The sequence below is a fragment of the Eurosta solidaginis genome, unplaced genomic scaffold (assembly GCF_040869045.1).
Source record: "Eurosta solidaginis isolate ZX-2024a unplaced genomic scaffold, ASM4086904v1 ctg00000428.1, whole genome shotgun sequence".
NCBI classification, from domain to species: domain Eukaryota; kingdom Metazoa; phylum Arthropoda; class Insecta; order Diptera; family Tephritidae; genus Eurosta; species Eurosta solidaginis.
The window spans coordinates 576,469-599,263 of NW_027136894.1; the positions used below are offsets into that span (position 1 = coordinate 576,469).

Genomic DNA, 22,795 nt, shown 5'->3' on the forward strand with positions numbered 1-22,795 from the left:
GAATTCGAAAGAACCCCGGGGTAGCTTTTTCATTTCTTTGTTTGTTGGCAAAGGATATTTGGAAACACGATTTCACTTATTGTTCCAGTAGCCTTGAATCTTCTTTTACCTAGTTCATCAATCAACGGTACCGAAGTAAAGACATTGTCAAAAACTAAGTGAAAGGGTGCCTGGTTGTCAATTTTCAGCACAACATCAGCATATTGTAGGATTACACTGGCACTCAATCCAAGTATTTTGTACTGGTTTGAATTCTCTCCAGATTGCCCTTGAAAGGGTTCACACCATAATATATAACCTGATCGAGTTGCGCCCACCCAAAACTTGTAGCCCCATCTGATGGGTTTACCACGTATGAATTGTTTACATGGGTGCCCCCCTCCAGAGTAAGGCACCATAGCCTCACCGATGATATGATTTTCTTCAAAACAATCAAAATTCAGAAAATTGGTGTTCATCGCATCCATCAGTGGTCGAATTTAGGCATATTTATCAGTTTGTTGCAAATTATAGTTATCGCAGCAGTGGATATTAGACATGATAAAAGCAAAGCGATCTCTAGTTATGGCGTTGAAAACAATGGGCATGCCACAGTCAGTGGCATTCTCCCAATACATTCTTCTAGGTACTATAACATAGCCACTGAACAGCAAAATTCCGAAGAAGCTCTGCATTTCCTCATTGGTGACATTTAGGTTTTTTTGATTGGCATACAAATTCGTGTATTTTACGAACATATTTATGATGTTAGTATCAAAAAGACATTGAAAATAGTACAAAGATGTATTTTCGAACTTCGCTTCTTCCATGTCATTCCAACTATTGTTTTTGGGTTGTACATCACGTGATGACCAGCTGTATATTTTATTTTTGGAGACCACAGTCTCAGAAGTTCGCTGAGCAATTATTAGTGTTGATGTATCAGGCACTTCTGAATTTTGTTGTGTATGATATGAATCTTTTCGCACACGTTTAGCAAGTTGGAGTAATGGCAAATCATCATCTTCGTCATTTTCGCTCTCTGAAGAATCGTAGTGAAACTCGGCTTGAGCCTAAGCTGCGAACCGGGTAAATTATTCAAAAATATTGCATTTTCTTCCCCAAAATCTTCATCTGTGACATCTGCATTACAGTTTCCAGGCGAAAATATTGTAATAGTGTCGGGTAATGGACAGTCGTCGTTTCTTTCTAATTCTTCCAAAATTTCATGCAGTTTCAGACTGCGAATTTTAGTAGGTCTAAAGCAAACATACAAACAAGGCAATAGTAGCCTATTGTACTACTGGCGTTTATAAACAACATCAAATTTCATAAGCTAATTACTCTGTTACAAATCGGTTAAACTAAAAGTTTTTTGAAATTTAGTGTAGTTCACATGCTCAACTATTGCATATCGTTAAAGTTATATCAAATAAATATATCTAACATTTCGTACGTACTTGGAAAAACTCATGTTGAAAAACTGCTGAAAACTAACCTCAAAATACCACCTGTAGCAACTATCACATAGAATTAACAACACTGATTGAAGATGTGTATAATAGAAGTCAATCGAAATGCACAGAAATAATATAGCGGAACTTTTCCCATTTCCATTGAAATTTGTTTTTTTGGACTGCTGTTTAAAAACTACGATAGTGCCAAATGGGTTTATTTCCATTAATTGATTTGCTATCTGTTTTCGCTCATATTAACTCTACTACTTTCGTTATTTCTATATACTAGTGACTACATTTACGCTTACTTATATCTACACTACAGATGCTATATTCCCCGATATAGCATACTATTTCTTAAGACTACAGTTACGCTTGCACTACGCTTACGCTTACACTCTGGGGAGCAATTTCCGCACACGGGTTTGATGGGGTGGCCTTTGAAGGAATACAAGCGAAATGAATGTCTTCGCTGGATTGGCCATACATGTGAACAGAACAGCTTCGCCATAGAAAGTATATCGATCGACAAGCGGGTGACCAATACTGGGTTGGGGAAAAAGCGGAGAAAATATTTATCACCCCTGGTGTTCCAAAAATGTGACCAATGCCGTAAGCTATAATCTCATTTCAGTACCATTTCTAATGCAACTCTCATTGAAACCACAGTAGTGAAAATATCGTAATGTGGTTACGATAGTGCTTGATATAAATGTTTTATTGGCGTTGGTTGTTAGTATTTGTATTGACTACACAGCGGCCACCGTGGTGTGATGATAGCGTGGTTACCGCCTACCACACCGGGTTCACACCCCGGGCAAAGCAACATCAAAATTTTAGAAATAAGGTTTTCAATTAGTAGACAATTTTTCTAAGCGGGGTCGTCCCTCGGCAGTATTTGGAAAGCGCTCCGGGTGTATTTCTGACATGAAAAGCTCTCAGTGAAAATTCATCTGCCTTGCAGATGCCGCTCGGAGTCGGCATAAAACATGTAGGTCCCGTCCGGCCAATTTGTAGGGAAAATCAAGAGGAGCACGGCGCAAATTGGAAGAGAAGCTCGGCCTTAGATCTCTTCGGAGGTTATCGCGCCTTAAATATTTTTTTTACTGACTACAAAGAATGAGCTCGTACGTTGCAATGCGATACTTGTATATGTATGTATGTGTATTAGGACGGGTCGATTTAAAAATCGCTCATTGCTCTGTGAAAATCATATTCTAGGGATCAAAATAAAACGAACGAATAAAACGAATTCTGATGTCCCCCCCCCCCCCCCTTTGGGTCGAACTTTGGGTAGGGCCAATTTCAATTCTACCTGCTGTGTCTTGTGGTGCCTTAAAAAAAACAACACAAGCAATTTTACGATTTGCATTTGTGTCACAGTGATACCTTCATTTTTTAAAACGGTTGAATAAAAAACCAACACAACTATGTTTACGACATGCAAATCCATCACAGTGATGCCTTTGATTTTAAAAGGGGGCTGTAAAAACGCTAGTTTCTAATAATTTTTTTTAATTTCTTTTCTATTACTAAGTTACATTCATTTTTTCATTTACATATGTTCTGACTAAATAAATTTCTAAAGAGAAAAATAAACTCCAAAAAGAAAAAACATAGGCATTTAAAAGTGGGATTTTTCAAAATTTACCCCTACGACCCAAAGGGGGGGACATCAGAATTCGTTTTAGAGGTATGGTTCCTTCGGCAAAGTTTCTTATTTTGATCCCTAGAATATGATTTTCACAGAGCAATGGGCGATTTTTTTGCCTCCCCACAAATCGACCCGGCCTAATGTGTATACTATATACATCACCATGTGACATATGGTAGAAGACACAATAACTATCTAGTATTTCTCCTAACTAGTAACCACAACTGAATTGGACTTCTAAACAGCAATATAAACTTTTTAGGTTAACACATACTCTTGGTACTATACTTAACACCTTACCACCAAATTTTGTGGCAACAACTAGCTCAAACATGGTTTTGGCTAACTTCTAAATTATATTATTCGCACTGTGGGTGGAGGAATGTCTAAATGATGGGATTGGTTGGGAGATTACATCTTACAAGTTCACTTTTAGTCCATATCTTACAGAAAACGGTATTACGTTTGTTTTGTAAACATGTGAAGAAAGGAAAGAAAAGGAAAAAAGAAAAGGAAGATAGAGGAAAGTTAAGAAGTCTAAATCAAAGAAGGTATCGAAACCGAACTTCGTGGAAAGGTAACACTAAATATTTGGCGTTCTTGAAGGGGTCAACTACTAAGACCCCGGCTGTTCCCGGGAGGAAGAGTGATGAGTGACACAGCAGACACTGACTGTGGCGCTGATTGAGCGAACATGTGTTCACATTATCTTTTTGCTCAAGATGATGCGGGAAGAACCAAGTAAGCTCCTTCCAATCTTTGATTCGGCGGGGTGGTTCAAATGTATAAAGACGAGAGCGTTCAACAACATCGCGAACTTGCGGTAGCTAAAGGAAGTTGTTCCAAACCATCATAGGCATGACTCAAACGCTCGCATTAAGGTGGTGTACAGAGCGCATATCCCCACGATTACAAAATTGGTGTCCAAGGATACGCTGCGCACTATGCAGAGTCAGAACCCGAATATACTGACACAGGGTTGGAAGGTACTTAGTGCGTGTCGGTCTACGGAGAAGGGTCAGCACTACATCTTCCAAATAAACAAGCAGGCGGAGGATATGTATTCCACGCCGCTTGGGAAAGTGTCCTGGGGTACAGGCAAAAGTTATCTGCGATAGCAATTCTAACACCATAGAAGTGGGCGAGGTTGAAAAGAATGTCTATGCCTTTAAAATAAGGGGGCAGGTGAAGAACGCAAACGTCACGACGAAAGTGTTAGAGGGCGAAAATGTTAACTTTCATACACGACAGGCGAATTTTGGTTCATGTCGTGGTGAGTCTGAATGTCTGAACTTCCCATAATTACCTTATGTATAAGGCTATTTGTACTAATAACATAAAGCGTTTTTATAATGCGTACGATGGACTATGTTAAGCTTGTTATAAGACAAATCTATCAGTAGTACAAGCAGCTCTGCCTTCGTACTTTTAATAGTTTACAACCGTTTACGCCATTCTTGCTGGGTATTTATGCTCCCACACCCGTAAATTAATGAATTTGTGCAGGCATGCATATTTATATTTTGAATTTTGTAATCATAAGTAATTGGTGAATTGGTTAAGGACTGAAAGCGTTGATGTTTTTATGGATAAGCACTTTTGCTAACTTCATATGGGCATGCAGGTAAACTAATGGATATAAAAACAAATATACACATAACTTCAAGAAATTCTTTTGCTAATTACCACTAAATAAGTAGGCCTATTGGTAAATGTCTTTAAATAAGAATGAACTAAATCAAATGCAATGTTAAGAATGCTATTAAACTATATAGTAAATTTTATTGTTTTGAAGTAAATATTGACATGATATATCTAAATGTATCTACATTAGACTGCGTCGGAAAATTTGCAGTCAAGTTCTGGGTATTCATGCTTAAAATTAATTCGTTTTGCTATTTCTGTTGTTTTGTAGTTTTTCTAGGTATTTGCATCATCTGTAATAATTGCGTTTTCTATCTTACCACACCGTATGCGCTGGGTTCGCACCCCAAGCGGGTCCCCCTAGGCAGTGTTTGGCAAACGCTCCGAGTGTATTTCTGCAATGAAAAGCTCTCAGTGAAAACTCATATGCCTCGCAGATGCCGTTCGGAGTCGGCATAAAACATGTAGGTCCCGTCCGGCCAATTTGTAGGGAAAATCAGTAGGAGCACGACGCAAATTGGAAGAGAATTTCGGCCTGAGATCTCTTCGGATGTTATCGCACCTTACATTTAATTTTTTTTTATTTATTTATCTTTTTTTGCTTTCCTTTTCATTGTTTTCCTTTCCTTTACTTTTCATTCCATTCATTTCCCTATTTATTCTTTTCGTTTCATTTCCTTTCCTCTTCCTCATTTCTTTCTCTCCCTTTCTCTATGTTTCCTTTTCTTCCGTTTCTTTTACTTTCGTTTCGTTTCCTTTCCTTACCTTTCTTGTCTTCTATCTGCCTTTCCTTTTTATACTCAGCTGAGCTGTGAGCTCTGCTATTAATTTTGTTCACATAACGGTACCCCGTAACGGCGTAAACTAATCGAGATAAATATAGACTTATATATATCAAAATGATCTGGCCGAAAAAAGAAATTCATTTAGCCATGTCCGTCCGTCCATCTGTCCGTAAACACGATAACTTAAGTGAGTTTTGAGTATCTTATTGAAATTTGGTATGTAAGTACCTGGGCACTATAATCAGATTACTGTTTAAAATGAACGAAATCGGACTATAACCGCGCCCACTTTTTCGATATCGAAAATTTCGAAAAACCGAAAAAGTGCGATAATTCATTACCAAAGACGGATAAAGCGATGAAATTTGGTAGGTGAGTTGACCTTATAGAAAATTTGTAAAATTTTGTACAATGGGTGTGGCATCGGTCACTTTTAAAATAATGTAATTTAAAAGTTTTGCAAGCTGTAAAATGGCAGGAGTTGAAGATATCATGATAAAATGGCAGAAACGTTACTCCTATTCCTATATGTGTTCTAAATAAAAATTAGCAAAATCGATTGACGGACATGAACATTTAAAAAAAAAATTTGTTTAGTCAAATTTTAACAAAAAATTGAATATCTTTACAGTAGATAAGTAAATTATGTCAACATTCAACTCCAACATTTGTCTCCAAAGCCCTCAGCTGAGTATGTAATGTTCGGTTACATCCGAACTTAGCCTTCCTTACTTGTTTGTTTTATTATACTCAGCATGCTTTGCACACTTTGATTAGATAACGGTTGGTTGTACAGGTATAAAGGAATCGAGATAGATATAGACTTCCATATATCAAAATCATCAGTATCAAAATAAAATTTGATTGAGCAATATCCGTTCGTTAGCACGATAACTTGAGTAAATATTGAGATATCTTCACCAAATTTGGTACTCTAGCTTATCTGGACCCTGAATAGATTGGTATTGAAAATGAGCGAAATATGATGATAACCACGCCCACTTTTTATATATATAAAATTTTGGAAAACACAAAAACCTGAAATTTTAGTAAATAATACATATATATAATTTTAGTAAATAATACACACAATAGAATGTTCAAATTTAACGTGCGGACTGATATTGAGACCCTTGAAAAAAGATTTGAAAAAAATTTTTTAAATGGGCGTGACAGCGCCCACTTGTGATAAATACAATTTTACAAATATTATTAATCATAAATCAAAAATCGTTAAACCTGACATAACGAAATTCAGCAGAGAGGTTGCCTTCACTATAAGGAATACTTTGAAGAAAAATTAACGAAATCGTTTAAGGGCCACGCCCTCTTTTATATAAAATATTTTTAAAAGGGTCGCAGATGAATAAAATAAGCTATATCTTTGCAAAAAAGAGCTTTCTGTCAATAGTATTTCATTTCCCAAGTGGACTTTTAACAATAAATAGGAAAAACTTCAAATTTAAAAAAATGGGCGTGGCACCGCTCCTTTTATGACAAACAAGTTTCTGTGTTTCTGGAGCCATAACTCGAGGAACAATAAACGGATCGTAATAAAATTGGGTATACATATTTTTCCTATTGCAGGAAATATTTCTTCGAAAAATGGACGAGATCGGTTGAAGACCACGCCCACTTTTATATAAAAGATTTTTAAAAGGGTCGTAGACAAAAATAATAAGCTATATCTTAGCGAAAAAGAGCTTTGTGTCAATAGAATTTTACTTTCTAAATTGAATTATAACATTAAATTGGAAAACACTAAAATTTTTGAAAATGGGTGTGGCGCCGCCCCTTTTATGACTAAGCAATTTTCTATGCTTCGGGAACCATAACTCGAAGAAAAATTAACATACCGTAATGAAATTGTATACACATATATTCCTTATAGCTGAAAATATTTCTAGTAAAAATGGACGGGATCGGTTAAAGACCACGACAACTTAGATATAAGACAATTTTAAAAGAGTCGTAGACTAGAATAATAAGCTATAACTTAGCAAAAAATTATTTTGAATCAATGATATTTCACTTATCAAGTTTTATTGTAAGAGGAAATGGGGAGACATTTCTTTTTAAACGGACGGTGACACGTGTTATTTAGAAAAGTAATTTATCTGAAGTGAAATGTGCAATTGAAGCTCACGCTGAGTATATAATGTTCGGTTACACCCGAACTTGGACACCTTTACTTGTTATTTTTAATTTACTTTTATTTTATCTTATTTTATTTTATATTATTTTCCTTATTTTATTTTACTTTTTTTAATTTTAATTTATTTTGCTTAATTTTATTTTATTTAATTTTATTTTTTTCTTATTTTTTTTTTGTTTTATTTTATTTTAGTTTATTTTATATTTTTTTCTTACTTTTTTGTTTTATTTTATTTTAGTTTATTTTATATATTTTTTTTTTTTATTTTATTGTGTTTTGATTCAAGGTTCGATTCCAGCTCAAGGCCAGAACAATAATTTTTTTCTAATGATAATTATTGTTATTTGTTTTATCTTATTTAATTTTGTTTTTAAATTTTTTTTTTATTTAATTTTATTTTAGTCTACTTTGTTTTATTTCGTTTCATTTGATTTTATAATTTACTTTGTTTTATTTTATTTCATTTTGTTTTCTTTTGTTTCTTATCCTATTTTATTTCATTTTGTTTTATTTTATTTTATTTTATTTTATTTTATTTTATTTTATTTTATTTTATTTTGTATTATTACGTAACTACAGTTTAATTACTTCGTTTATTTAGTATTCAAACACTTTGAATATCAGCAAAGAAAAATTCACTTAGCTAATTTTTTCTGATTCTAACGCTATACTCGTACTTACAACAAAAGAACTATGTACACACTATTCGTGAGCGTTTTTTCCAACACAATTTTTCAGTTTAAAGGTGGATTGCTACCATATGCTTGCGAGATCAAGTCTGAGTACCCAGTTTGTGTGCATGAGGACTGCTAGTCTCCTCATTACAACAGCATAATACTAAGCAAGGCGTACACACGTAGAGATCGTAGTGTCTGAGTCAACAAATTATCATAGTTTAAATACGTGTTTTGCATTTGTAGTGGTTTCATTTGTAAATTAATATTTTGGCGCTAGAGTTTACTTTTGTGAAATTTTTCTAATGAACTGCACTGCTTATTGAGAAGAGCTAATAACACATTTTGTTTGTAACTCAAAATTTTTGTTTCGCCCTGAAAGAGGCGCAAAAATTTTCATCTTACTTATTTATGTATATACGGGAACTTTCAAATTTTTTGCATACTCTTACCTTCTTACCCTTCTGCTTCCAATATATAAATAAAAATTAAAATTTGTGAGCTAGTCTAATGAACAGACAACTTACATCTGTAATTATGGCAGATAACCTCGAAGATAATGATCTTAATTCTTATTATTTGTTTATTAATTTGATATTATTTTCGTTTTATTAAATAATTAAAAAGAAATGTAAGGTCAATGAAAAAAAAGTTGCTAATATCCGACCCTAAATTTAAAGATTATGTTCAGAGGGTTTCGGAAAAAAATTTTTGTTTTTTTTATCCTTCGAAATACAGCCGAAAAGGTTTTTTCATTGTAACTTAGTTATTTGACGTCCAATTTTTAAAATTGATGTGTCATTATTTTGGCCTTGAGAAACTTCACTTTTCTTTCTATTGTCCTTTTAAGCTACGAAGTCGTTTTCGCACGATTAGGTCAGCTAAAAAAAGTTTATCCCCCTAAAGTATCCTTTTTTCCCTACTAAATGAAAGTACTTAAAAATTCAAGAAAATGTTACTTTGAAACCATACTATTAAAATAAGAAAACAAAGAAGTTATATCACTTGCAATATTTACTGCAACTGTTTTTTACCTCATTCTTATTATACTTAGACAACAAATCCATGTTGATCTGTGATATTAAAAGTGCTATAACTTCTTTGTTTATTATTTTAGTAATATAGTTTAAAAGCAATATTTTCTTGAGATGCTAAGAACTTTCGTTTGGTAAGGAAAAAAGATACTTTAGGATTGGGGGAGGGGGTACAATTTTGTTAGATGACCTAATCATGTGAAAACGACTTCATAGCTTAAAAGGACATTAGAAAGAAAAGTGAAGCTTCTCAAGGCCAAAATAATGACATATCAATTTTAAAAATCGAACGTCAAATAACCAATAAAATTTTTTTTTCCGAAACCATATCAACATAATCTTTAAATAGGGGCGGATATTTGCAATTTTTTTTTGTATGGCGACCAAATCAAAGATCTGCATGATATTTTCCAACCATTGGGAGCAAATTATTTACAAACATTTTTTTGTTGAAGAAGTGAAATTCATAAAAATATCCTAGTCAACATTGCAGTGTGCAAATCAATAACAATAAGAAAAGTTTAATAAAGCAGTGTGAGCTTATCTCAATAATCAATAATGAGTCCGTAGTGTTACCACAATTTGTTTGACGACCAAACGGAAGAACCGCAATCAGGTGCCAGGACATATGTTATAGAATAACTCCGTTCTCTTGACAAATACTAGCAGTTTTCTTGGACCCACCTTAACTGCTGCCTCGAGATCTGGCAGCTCTGCCGCCCCTAATAGCTGGATCCTTGACCTGGCGAGCGCAGGACACAAACCCAAAACGTGCTCGACCGTTTCTTTCTGCAGCTCACACTTCATGCACTTGCTGTTACTGACGAGGTCTAACTTATAAGCATGTGACGCCAGAAGGCAGTGTCCAGTCAATATGCCCATCGTTAGCCTTAAGTCTTCTCTCTTCAGAGATATGAGCCACTTTGTCAGTCTAATATCGTAGGCTTTGGAAATGATCTTAGAAACTTTGCATGTAAGATCAACATGGCTATCAATATATATATATATATTTACGCAAAGTGAGCAGGCACATTCTCTTTTTTTTTTTTGCAAACGGTTTTCTTTAGCTTGACTTGATGAATGGCTGGCTGGCTGGCAAGAATTTTGTAATTGAAATTTAAGCAACTTCCCGATGAGCTACAAACTTGAAACTTGGAATATAGTTCAGAACCCGATGACAATGTAATAATAAGAAAAAAACTCCGATAGGTGGCGCAAGGATCGAGATATTCAAAAAAATCGTTAAATAGAATGAGAAATAAAAGGCAATTAAATAAAGACTAAAAACTTGAAAAAAAAAAATTAAAAAAAATTTAAGTTAAACGGTTTTATTGAAAACAAGACTTACATGAAGTAATAATAATACTAAAAGCTAAAAAATAAATATGTAGGTCCTAGGTACTAGTCATCACACTCCTCATCAATCTAGGGCGTTTATAAGATAATTAAATAAAAGCATTGGGCGCGTAAAATTTCTATTTTGGTGGTCATATATAAGACCAACTGAACCTTAATAAGGTTATGCTACGCCTCACATTTTTAGAAATTTCACGCGCCCAATGGTTTTATTCAATTGTGTGATCGACGCCCTAGATTGGTGAGGAGTGTGGTGACTAGTACCTAGAACCTACCTAATTATTTTTAGCTTTTAGTGTTATTATTACTTCATGTAAGTATTGTTTTCAATAAAACCGTTTAACTTAATTTTTTTTAAATTATTTTATTTTTGCAGTAACTTCCACTTAAATGTGAGTATTGTGACCATCTTCGGTGTATAGTACGCCGAAAAAGGCTTCTACCGAAAATTGGCGTTGTTGTTGTTGTAGTAGCAATGCTTCGCCCCACCTAACAGCCGCAACCGATCACAAATTGTCATCAATATCCTCTAACGGGAGTCCAAGGAAACTTGCTGTTTCAACAGGGGACACATTGCAAGCGGGGCATACATTTTGTATGTCGGAGCTGATTCTGGATAGGTAAGAATTTAACCTGTTACAGTATCTAGAACGAGTGACACGCGTTTCCCTGGGGAGTATGCGTTCCTCTTCCCCGAGTTTTGGATACTTTTCTTTGAGTACTGGATTCACCGGGCAATTCCCGGCATAAAGGTCCGACGCTGGTTTATGGAGTTCACCAAGGACCTGCTTGTTTTTTTTTTTTTCACTTCATACGGCTGGGTTCTCAGGTGCCATATTTCCTCAAAATGCTTACGGAGATGACTCCTTAAGCCGCTAAGAGGTGCTGGTTCATAAATCAGATGTCTGTTGAGATGCTCAGGTTTCTGGGTATTCAACAGGAACTGTTTGGTCAGCATCTCATTTCTCTCCCTGATGGGGAGTATTCTCGCCTCATTATGCAGATGGTGTTCTGGGGATATAAGAAGACAGCCCGTGGCAGTTCTGAGGGCAGTATTTTGGCAGGCTTGTAGCTTCTTCCAGTGGGTAATTTTTAGGCTTAGTGACCATATGGGTGACGCGTAGCACGTAATCGGCTGGCTAATTACTTTGTATGTAGTCATGAGCGTTTGTTTACCTTTTCCCCAGGTACTGCCAGCGAGGGATTTGAGGATTTTATTACGGCTCTGAATTCTCGGAACAATTGCGGCAGCGTGCTCACCAAAAAGTAGATCCTGATCAAACGTCACACCCAAGATTTTGGGGTGTAGGATAGTCGCTAGCGTAGTGCCATCGACGTGGATGTTCAAAATGGTCGACATTTGGGACGTCCATGTTTTAAATAAGGTCGCGGAAGATTTAGTCGGTGATAATGGTGTAATCGGATGTTGAACATGCTCATTTTTTATATCTCAACTATTTCCCATAAATAATATTCTTCGGTATTTCAGTACCCAATAAAACTTTTATATTCGAATTAGGCACTTAGACTGAGAATTTGAGATAACATATCCTTGGCATTAGAAGAAAATTTTTCTAAGCGGGGTTGCCCCTCGGCAGTGTTTGGCAAGCGCTCCGGGTGTATTTCTGCCATGAAAAGCTCTCAGTGAAAACTCATCTGCCTTGCAGATGCCGTTCGGAGTCGGCATAAAACATGTAGGTCCCGTCCGGCCAATTTGTAAGGAAAATCAAGAGGAGCACGACGCAAATTGGAAGAGAAGCTCGGCCGTAGATCTTTTCGGAGATTATCGCGCCTTATATTTATTTTTTTTTTATATCCTTGGCATTTCCGGTTTAATGAAGGAGCCATTGAAAGCGGTTACCGTAGTAATAATAAAATTTGGTTTGCGTCTTCCCTATACAAAGAAGACATGATATGCGAAAAACAATTTGATTAGATTTGTGACCACGCCCACTTTTTACATAATAATAAGAAAATACGAGTTTTATATGCATATAACGTTATATCTCTGCTACTTCTGAAACTACTATTAAAAAACTTTAGAAAACGAATCTCGTAAGGACGAGTTAAGACTCCTTTTTTGAAGTTTTGAAAAAGCGGGCGTGTCATAGCCTACTTAGGCGGCACCAGCTTATCGGAACAGTTAATATTACGCATTGGCAGATATCGAACGATAGTAAGGAGTGAAGAAATTTACTTAACTGCCAACGATTTTCAGGCATTTTTTGGAAAACAAAAGACACTGGAATTGTCAAATCCGAAAAAAAAACACATCTTTTATTATACTGAGCTGAGCAGAGCGCACTGAGTATATTAATTTTTTAGCACAACGGTACCCCGTAACGGCATAAACTAATCGAGATAGTTATAGAATTCAATATATATCAAAATGATCTGGAGGAAAAAAGAAATTCATTTAGCCATGTCCGTGCGTCCTTCCGTCTATCCGCAAACACGATAACTGGAGTAAATTTTGAGTTATCTTAATGAAATTTGGTTTGTAAGTTTCTGGGCACATATCTCATACCACGCCCACTTTTTCGATATCGAAAATTTCGAAAAGCCGAAAAAGTGCGATAATTCATTACCAAAGACGGATAAAGCGATGAAACTTGGTAGGTGGGTTGACCTGACCCTCTGACGCAAAATAGAAAATTAGTAAAATTTTGGACAATCTGCGTGGCACGGCCCACTTTTAAAAGAAGATAATTTAAAAGTTTTGCAGGCTAAAATTTGGCAGCTGGGTATGTAATGTTCGGTTACACCCGAACTTAGCCTTCCTTACTTTTTCTAATATTACTTTTTTACAGTGTGGACAATAATATTTTTAGTATAAATAATGCAGTATAGGTATGTAGGAAATTCTGATGTGGCAAAACATATACTTACAGCAACATTAGTGACGATGACCTACGACAGTTAATACTTTATTAAAATTTACTGCTCTTGCACGAAACTTTTATACTTCACCATAATGTTATGTTATGCTTTCAATCTACGTAACAGTCACATGCATGGTAAACGTTTAATGTAATGAAGTAGAGTAAAACAGACGCTACAGTCAGCATATTTCTCTAAAGGTTATATTTAGCATACTTACTTAATAACAGACTTCAATAAAAGTTCTCTGGTAGTGTGCTGCCGATGTAAAATCATGTTTAACAGCACCAAGTTGTAGGTCAAAGTCAGTGGTGGCCAACCAAATGAATGGTCGGCTCGAAAAGTGTTGAAGGATTTGTATAGTGGACATGCGATCACTGAAGTACGGCTCCATTCAAGCGAGATATCTGTCAATTTCTATGGATCGCAAAGAGCTGCTTTATATCAAATTCGCTTCAATTGTTGATTACTAATTGAACGTTTCAACAGTCAAATCAACAATTTGCATCATACATCAGCCTTAGTTCTTTTACTATAACATTTGTTACTGTTACTCTAAAAATAGCCATGAGACATTTAATGCTGTTGATATGGCTGAGACTTCTGTGATGCCATTGTAATTAGAACAAAGTAGCGAGCTCCGTGAGTTGTGTAAATTACCAATGATATACATATATCAGTTCTTTTAATAGAAAAATCTTTTAGAGTATTTCAGCATCTGTCATTTTTACAGATAAAGCTAACTTGAGACCAACAGTTTGTCTTCTGTTGAAATTACTAAATAAATATATTCTCGTGACGAAAACTCAGTTGAGTTAACCAAACTGTGATCAATTTAACCTAGTGGAAGGACCACGAGGCAAATTGGAAGAGAAGCTCAGTCTAAATCTCTTCGGAGGTTATAGCACCTCGCACTAGCTCGACCATGTCGGGAACGTTTTGGTATGACCACATGAAACCTTCTAGGCCATACCGCCCTATATACTAAGCCCCATTAGAGTCATTTCCATGAATAGTTGATATTTGAGAAACGAATGAGAGCAAAGTTAGGTGTAATTTGCAAGTAGTTGCAGATTGTTGTTTGTGCTAGAGGAGCTTTGTGTTACTCTTCTTGTGTGAAACTGAAATTATTTAGTTTAAATATGTACCTCTAATCATACAAATATACTAACGAAGTGATTTAGTTGGAGCTTCTCCTCCAATAAGAGGTGCGGTGGAAGCGACTTATGCCAATTGCGAACGAATCGATAAATCAGATGGAGTTTGTTTTTTTTTTTTTTTGCTGAAAAACTTTTTATTTGTTTTTATAACTCTGGAGATTTACCAACAAGTTTGCGCTGACAACATTCGACCCAGTTTTGACAAGACCTTTTGTAAGGCATGTTGAATTTCAAAGTTATTTTCAAAAGGATAGGAACAAGGGGCCCTCGGTAAGTTAGATAAGGGTGGTTCTCTATTGGAAATCCCGTTAGATATAAAAAATATTTCCTAAACTAAATTTAGGTTCGGTCGACTTGGCAGGTCAATGTTTACCTCACAAAAAGTGAATGAGTACATAAGAAGTTTGCATAACAATCAAACTGAAAAAATCTATCTAAAACCGGGAACTACTATTTTGGATAAATATTCGAAGAAAAACAAAAAAAAATTTATAAAAAAATATAAAACGTTTCAAATTTTAAAATAATAACAAGTAAATTTTATATTAAAAAAGCTTTTTCAAAAGCTCTACCAAGTCCATATGTAAAGTTGACAACAGTATTGATAACAGTATTCCAATTGTTTCAATGACTAGCACCCTTACAACTAATTTTTAAGGAGAATCCAACTTTCCAGCGCGGATCCACAGGGAGGGAGGGTAATTTTTCTGACCATGTTGATTTATGTTTTTACATTTCTCACACCAAAACCATTTCCATTGGAATTGGAAGGTTTGAATATGTTTTACTTTTTCTTGAATTTTTACCGGCAAACTTAGTATAGATTTATCAATTGTTATCAACCATGTTTATCACAGTTGGGAATAGTGCACTAAAATTTTGCATTTCATCAGAATTACACTGTATTGAGAAAATTAGAGTGCGCACTTTCCACAGCTATGCTTTAGAGGGGCCTTTCTCTCTATTGCAGTCATTTTATTTTTCGACTGTCACCAAACTGAGTGGCAATGAAGGTATCGTTACTATCCCCCGAAAGCTCGGGTACTTAGAATATACCGACAGCAGGTATGCCTGTCGTAAGTCTCAAACAGACATATTTTTCAAGGGGTTGCGAAGGTCAGCGGAATCTGTAGCTTCTTCAGCCCAATTGTCTACCTCACGTCACCGAGGCGAATCCGTCTGCTTCTGCAAGCGAGGATCTGGTTAGCCCAGCTTCATCGTGGAACTAGGGGATGGGGGGAGGTGGTATGGCCTAGAAGGTTAATGTGCGTCTTAAATAATTCTCCAAATGTTTGTGCTTTTACCTGAATAGAGCTTGCTACCGAACCGCACCATATCAATGTCCGGCGAAGGACCATCAACATCGATAAAATTCCCCAAAACAGTAAGATCAGCATATCGGTAGTACTCTTAAAATTATGTAGTTAGGTGGATATGCTAGGGAATGCTTCCCCATTTTCACCATTTCATCTGATTCAACATGGATGTGATGTGGTGAAATGCTCTTGGTAAAAGCTTATGTGTGTGTCTCAACGAACAAACACAAAAGCTTTCGTTTTTGAAAAAATTCAATTGATTTTTAGTGATTTTAGTTATATAATAAAGCAATAAATTATACCTTTTTTTGATGCAGAATGAAATAAAACATTTCAAGGTTCAATAGTAAATCGGAAAAATTTCTAAAAAGCTACTCGTTTCTCATTTAAAACAGTTTTATGATTTTTTACCACATTTTGGAAAATTGCTGTGACCCTTTTTCGGGTTTTTTGCCTTCCCGGATTTTTGTGATCTATATTTTTAACCTCGGGATACTGCCAAATATCTTGGCATGATACCAGACGCCAAATTAAGATTCTAAAGGAACCTTAAGGTGTGATCAAAGAAAGCTTAGGCAGCATATTCAACCTACAATAAAGCTTTCGGAAGGAAGTGAAGACTGTCACCGCATATCATACATGGCATGTACAACACAGTCTTGCGACCGATAACAACGTAAGGAGTTGCTGCCTGAAGGAAGGCGCCGGACAAAAAGAGCTATCAACATAGGGCTCTGAAGGCATAAAAGCTAGCATGCCTGGGTATGTCAGGCACAGTCAGCAGCACACATCAGGGGAGGAAGGGAGGGAAGGAGGGTTAAACGTAATTTTTCACTCGATGCCTCAACAAATTTCCGGAAGGGATTTGACGCGAATTGGGTTCTACGACTTATAGAGCACATCATGTGGAAATAAATCGAGTACGGTCACGCGGCGATATAAGGTGACATGAAATGGGAACGATTAAATGGAATCACAACTGAACTTACATACGACATCTAGCACGTCACAGCGGTTTTTGATTTCACGGTACAGCAGATAAGACATCATCCAAGCGCGGAATAGGAGTAAGGCCTAGACAGCGGTCGAAGCATTAATATCCACACAGACAGCTCAAAAATGCAAATAGGAATTGGAGCTGGAATTTACGCAAAGCTTCTGCAGATACTAAATCGTAAAGGCTCACTGACTCATGGTGTGTCTTTCAAGCGTAGTAATATGCCATAAGGAGATGAACCAGACTGTTGAAGGATAATACAGCAACACACATCAATTTTAAGATATCTGTGCATAGCCAGGCCATCTTAAAGGCATGATAATCCAACGTGGTAAAGTCAGATAACGTGCCGTGGTGCCGAACGGCGCTGGCGTCCATAAGACACCTAAATGTCGCCCCTTTCCTGGGTCCCAAGGCACAGCGGCATTGGAGGCAGGAAATTTGCAGATGAGATGGCAACAAAGGTTTCGAAATGGACAAAACCTAAGCAGGTTATTCAGTCTATGTGAGGTCCTCATGGACCGGCCAGTTCAACCTAAGCAGACAGCTCCGTAGGACAAACGCTGGGTTATCTATTGAGAATAATCGAGGAATATAAGATTAGGCCAACGGACTTGCTGTGAACCAACCGGGATGACTGCGATGTTACAAGGTCGTTATGATCATGTTTGTATAGGAAATGAACAAGATTTTTCCCAAGCTAAACATATCTACAGGCAGAGTACTTTCGGGTGCCATCACAGGTTATTGCGTTATTACACCAACGCTCCGACGGTGGTGCGTGCCAATAAGCTTCCTCTGCAGAAGCCGTCAGGATGAGGAGGAAGACAAGTCGACTCATCACTTTTTCTGCCAATACCCAGGACTAAAAAGAAGCGATTCATATTTCATATTTCTGGAAGAAGATATTAATAAATCGAGTATACAGTACGGTGGGTATTGACTTGGAAAATCCGGTGGTACTCATAACTTTTATTTTTCAGATTTTTGAGCTACTCTCCTTGTAATCTAGGTATTGGATATAAAAAAATGAACAGGTGTGCGTTAATTTCGCTAAATTTCAAAAACGGCTTGACAGATTAAGATAATTTTTATGGGTTACCAATGGCTAAGAAAAAAAAATGTCGAAAAGTGGGCGGTGCCACGCCCCCTATTAAAGAAAACTTAAATTTGTTTCATCCAAGCAATTTTATGAAGCAGGAAGAGAGAGGAAGAGGTGTGAGGGTGGGAATGGGAGTTTGAATGGAAATGAGAATTGAAATGGGAGTGTGAATGGAAGTGCTCGTTGGAGTGTGAGTGGGAATATTTTATGCCAACTCCGTGCGGCATCTGCAAGGCAGATCATTTTCAATGAGAAGCTTTTCATGGCAGAAATACACTAGGAGTGTTTGCCAAATCACTTTCGAGGAGCCAACCCACTTATAAAAACTTTTGTCTAATTGAAAAAATTTTTTCAAAAATTTTTCCATGTTGCTTTCACCGAAAGTTGAACCCAGGATCTTCGGTGTGGCAGACGGAACACGCTAACAGCACACCACGGCGGCCGTGGAATAAGGTATGTAGAAAAATGGAAGATAAAGTTGAATAGAATTTGATAGAGAGTGAAAACTGGAGACAGAAAGGGAGTGGAAGTTAGAGTGCAAGTGTAGCTGTGAGTTGGAGAGGAAATGGATGTGGGTGTGGCAGTGGGAATGGGAGTCTGAAAGGTTGGTGGAGAAAGGGTTGGGGGAGAAAGGGTTGGGAGTGGAAAGGAGATAAATGGAATAAGGTATGGTAAAAAATAAGAAGAAAAATGGAAGATATGGTAGAAAAGAATGGGAAAGAAATTTAGGACTGGAAACACGGAAACCTTTTTAAATAAAGGTTAAGCAGATTTCTGGCAGAACAAAGTATGTCGTGTAAGCTAGTCAAATATTTATTTCTTCATTTTTCCTTGAATCTCAAACCTCAAAAAAAGAGGCATTTCCATTTCGCCGTACTCTAAAATTCATACATAAATATACGCATTCTTTTTATATTGCATTATTTAAACGCTAAAAAATAAATAAACAATTATTATTGTTCCCTAACTTAGCACTTATTTATTTGTTTATGAAATCGTAAACAGTTGGAAAAGCTCACAACACATCAATAAGTCATTTACTCCAACGCACTCGGTTCTTTGTTGTGCGGAATGTGTTTTGCTGGAAAACATTTAAATACTTTTAGCACGCACGCCATACAACACATAGCTAAATGTTTTATTGCCCATTTTTCGAATACCAATATTGAAATTTTTCCAGACACAAAAGCTTTGGAAGCCGGTTATGCAGCATGGAAGAGTTCATTAAATGCCATTAGTTTGCTTTTGCTCTCTGCAGCTTTACAGATTTTGGCATTGTAGTTGTTTCTGTTTATTTATTTATTTACTCATGCACTTAGTGTACACACATTTTTTGGTTTAACACACTGACTGCACAATCAGCTATTCGCTAGAGAACATTTGGTATATGTCAGTTGCAGCTATTCGTTGATTTTGTTCGTATATTATGCGTAGTGAGTACTCACTACACTGCTTAGCGGTTTCCAATTTTCATTGTCAATGTTACTCGTTACACCTTGTTATCACTTAATATGATTTGCAGTGTGTGCATGTATTTGTGGGGGTGTGCGTGTTTGTGTATGTTAGCTCGTCAATTTCATCGTTGTTGCCATTGTTCGTTGCTTTTTCATTCATTTCCTTTGTATAAACGACTTTCGCGCCTTTAATACAAATCAGTCGTTTTCTAACAACACAACATACCGTACGTTGCCTAGAAAAGCGGTAAATTAGTTCAGTGGTGTTAAGCGCCTTCAAATAGATTATAAATTAGAGGGCGCTTAAGTTGGAAGCATTTAATTAATTTATATATGTCATTGAAGAAAATTGATTTTGGTGGGATTGAAGTGATAGCAAATAAATATAAGTTGTTGCAGTTTTAAAATGAAGCTGAAACGGAAAGGAATGACGTGTTTGTGGGGAAAATGTATTGCATTTTATTAGAGAAGATCGGTTAAACATTTAAATAAAGAAAAATTAATACTGTTAAAATAAAATTCGAAAAAATTAATGTGCACATAGAAAATACCAAAAAAAATTTTTTTTTTTTGAAAAAGTGAGCAAATACTTAGCTGTTTTACTTGATTTATAATATTAGAAAAATGCGAATATGAGAAAAATAATAAAATTTAAGTACCCGAAACAAAAATATTTCTATGTTGTGAAAGTAAAAGTGACCATCTAAAAATTAAAAAAAAAAAATTAATTGTTTCTTTAAAAATCAATTACTATAAACAACTAAACCGAGTGATATAAGCCAGCCAATGCAAAAAATGGGAATCATATTGTAAAACTTTATTATACAAAAAAAGTTTTTAAATTGTTATATTGAAGAAAATTTCAAACTATTCCCAAAAACTCACAGCTGAGCACAAATATTATGCGAAACACATATTCAAAAAGAACGGGCAATATATTTGCTGTTTTTAACTCATTTCCTTCAAATTTCCAAACACGCGCCATTTCCGAGATGTGAGTACATGAAATATTAAATTTGTTAGTTAAATTTTGCATAAAACTAAGTAAGGAAGGCTAAGTTCAGGTGTAACCGAACATCACATACTCAGCTGGCAAATTAAGCTTGCAAAACTTTTAAAATAACTTCTTTTAAAAGTCGGCGGTGTCACGCCTATTGCCCAAAATTTTACTAATTTTCTATTCTGCGTCATAAGGTCAACCGACCTACCAATTCTCATCGCTTTATCCGTCTTTGGTAATGAATTATCGCACTTTACCGGTTTTTGGAAATTTTCGATATCGAAAAAGCGGGCGTGTTATAGTCCGATTTCGTTCATTTTAAATAGCAATCTGAGATGAGTGCCTAGGAATCTTCATACCAAATTTCATTAAGATACCTCAAAATTTAGTCAAGTTACTGTGTTTACGGACAGACGGACGGACGAACATGGCTAAATGAATTTCTTTTTTCGCCCAGATCATTTTGATATATAGAAGTCTCTATCTATATCGATTAGTTTATGCCGTTACGGGTTACCGTTGTGCGAACAAAATTAACATACTCTGTTAGCTCTGCACAGCTGAGTATAAAGATCAGCTCAATTTTGAACAAAAATTTTCGCTTTTTTCTTCTCTCATTTTTTTTGTTTTGAACAAAAAATCCTTGGGTAAGCACACTTTTCTACACGGTAAAAAATATGAGCCCAAATACTAAACCATTTATGAGTTCAGACCCTTTTTGAAATTGATGTATATTGGAAAGATTTTCCGTCATCCCTTGTAAAATTTGGTTCGGAGATAAACCGATTTCAGCGTTGCGCCATCAAAAAAAAATTTTTTTTTTGAGCCTCTTTGAACAAAGTTGAGGACCCCTTAATTTACTAACTTCTTAATTGACGCTTAATCACTTAAACGGTTTGCGCCGTTTAAACGAGGCCCGCCAATAACTTCTTATCAGTGTTGACTGTCGAATATTGGTAATAGCAAGGGTATCTAAATTGTTTTCCGCCTGCTCCTTAGAGCGAAGTGTGGACGACGGCCCTGTTTATCTGCTTCCTAGGCGTGTACGTATAGCAATATCTTATTGCACGGGTCATCCTCTTTCATTCGTACAAATGGCCCATCCGCTGTCTGTAAAGCTCATACCTAAATCTTCTTCGGTACTCGTCGTCGCCAGTTCCCAGAAGTTCTTAAATCCTTCGAAGAAGGTTCGAACACAATCAGAGCCGCCTCATCAGATGTGTGTAGAACATTTTCGTTTGCCAAGAAAATATTTCGCTTCCAACAGTGGCGCGGTTGCTCAGGCGTATGTACTTCTCTTCGTCTTCGTTCATCATGACACCCATTTTTAGCGCTTCTTTTACTAGTCTGAAATAAGTAGAGCTTACGGCGCGGGTATTTAGGCCGATGATATCAATCTCCTCGGCATACGCCAGTAATTGTACGCTTTTTTAGAATATTGTCCCAGAGCGGTTAAGTTTTATAACTTATACTATTTTCTCTAGGATCAAGTTAAAGACATCACAAGTTAGGGGGCCACCCCGTCCAAAATCTCATTTATTTTCGAACGGCTCGTAAAGGTCTTTTCACGCTCTGACCAGTTCTGAAGCCACATTGATAAGGTCCTAACAGCCGATTCACGGTGGGTTTCAATCTTTGGCACAATACATTTGGCAGGACCATATATGCAATATTGAGAAGGCTGATTTCGCGATAATTGGCACACTTTGCATGCAGCATCCTCCTTTTTGCGGACAGTTCTTTGCTCAGTTATATTTTAAAAGTTTGGCATGCGCTCGTCCGACCGAGTTCTGCAAATAAGCTGATGTATTGACTCCTCGCCGCCGTCAACATCAGCTAGGGAACTTTATTCCATTATCATCGATTGCTAACTCGGACTCGGCTTCGTCACCCCTAGGTGGTACACCGCTATCTCCATTTAGGAGGACAGAGAAGTGTTCCATCCATTTTCCATGTACTTGCTGGACATCCGTTACATGCCGCCGTTTCCGTTCCTACAATAGTTTGCCACGAACACAAAACCTTTTGTCTGTCACCGAATTTTTTGGTAAAATTTACGGGAGTCATTCCTGGTGGTCAACGGCTCAAGCTCCTCTTACTCACGCCTTGCTGCCTCTGTTTTTCTTCCTGTAAATACGTTTCTTTTCA

The 22,795-nt window shown here is 36.4% G+C and overlaps 1 protein-coding gene across 3 annotated transcripts in view; it reads left to right on the plus strand.

Moving 5' to 3' along the window:
* The window catches only part of LOC137235691 (somatostatin receptor type 2-like), a 103,846-nt gene that overhangs the window by 17,912 nt on the left and 63,139 nt on the right, over positions 1-22,795 (plus strand). Inside the window, exon 1 of one of the 3 annotated variants that reach the window (XM_067758573.1) lies at positions 19,865-20,641. The exons of 1 other annotated variant lie outside the window; for it this stretch is intronic. The gene's annotated coding sequence lies outside the window, so the exon portion shown is untranslated. Of the gene's footprint in view, positions 1-19,864; positions 20,642-22,795 lie in introns of those variants that run through there. One more of the 3 variants, XM_067758577.1, reaches the window with a different exon arrangement.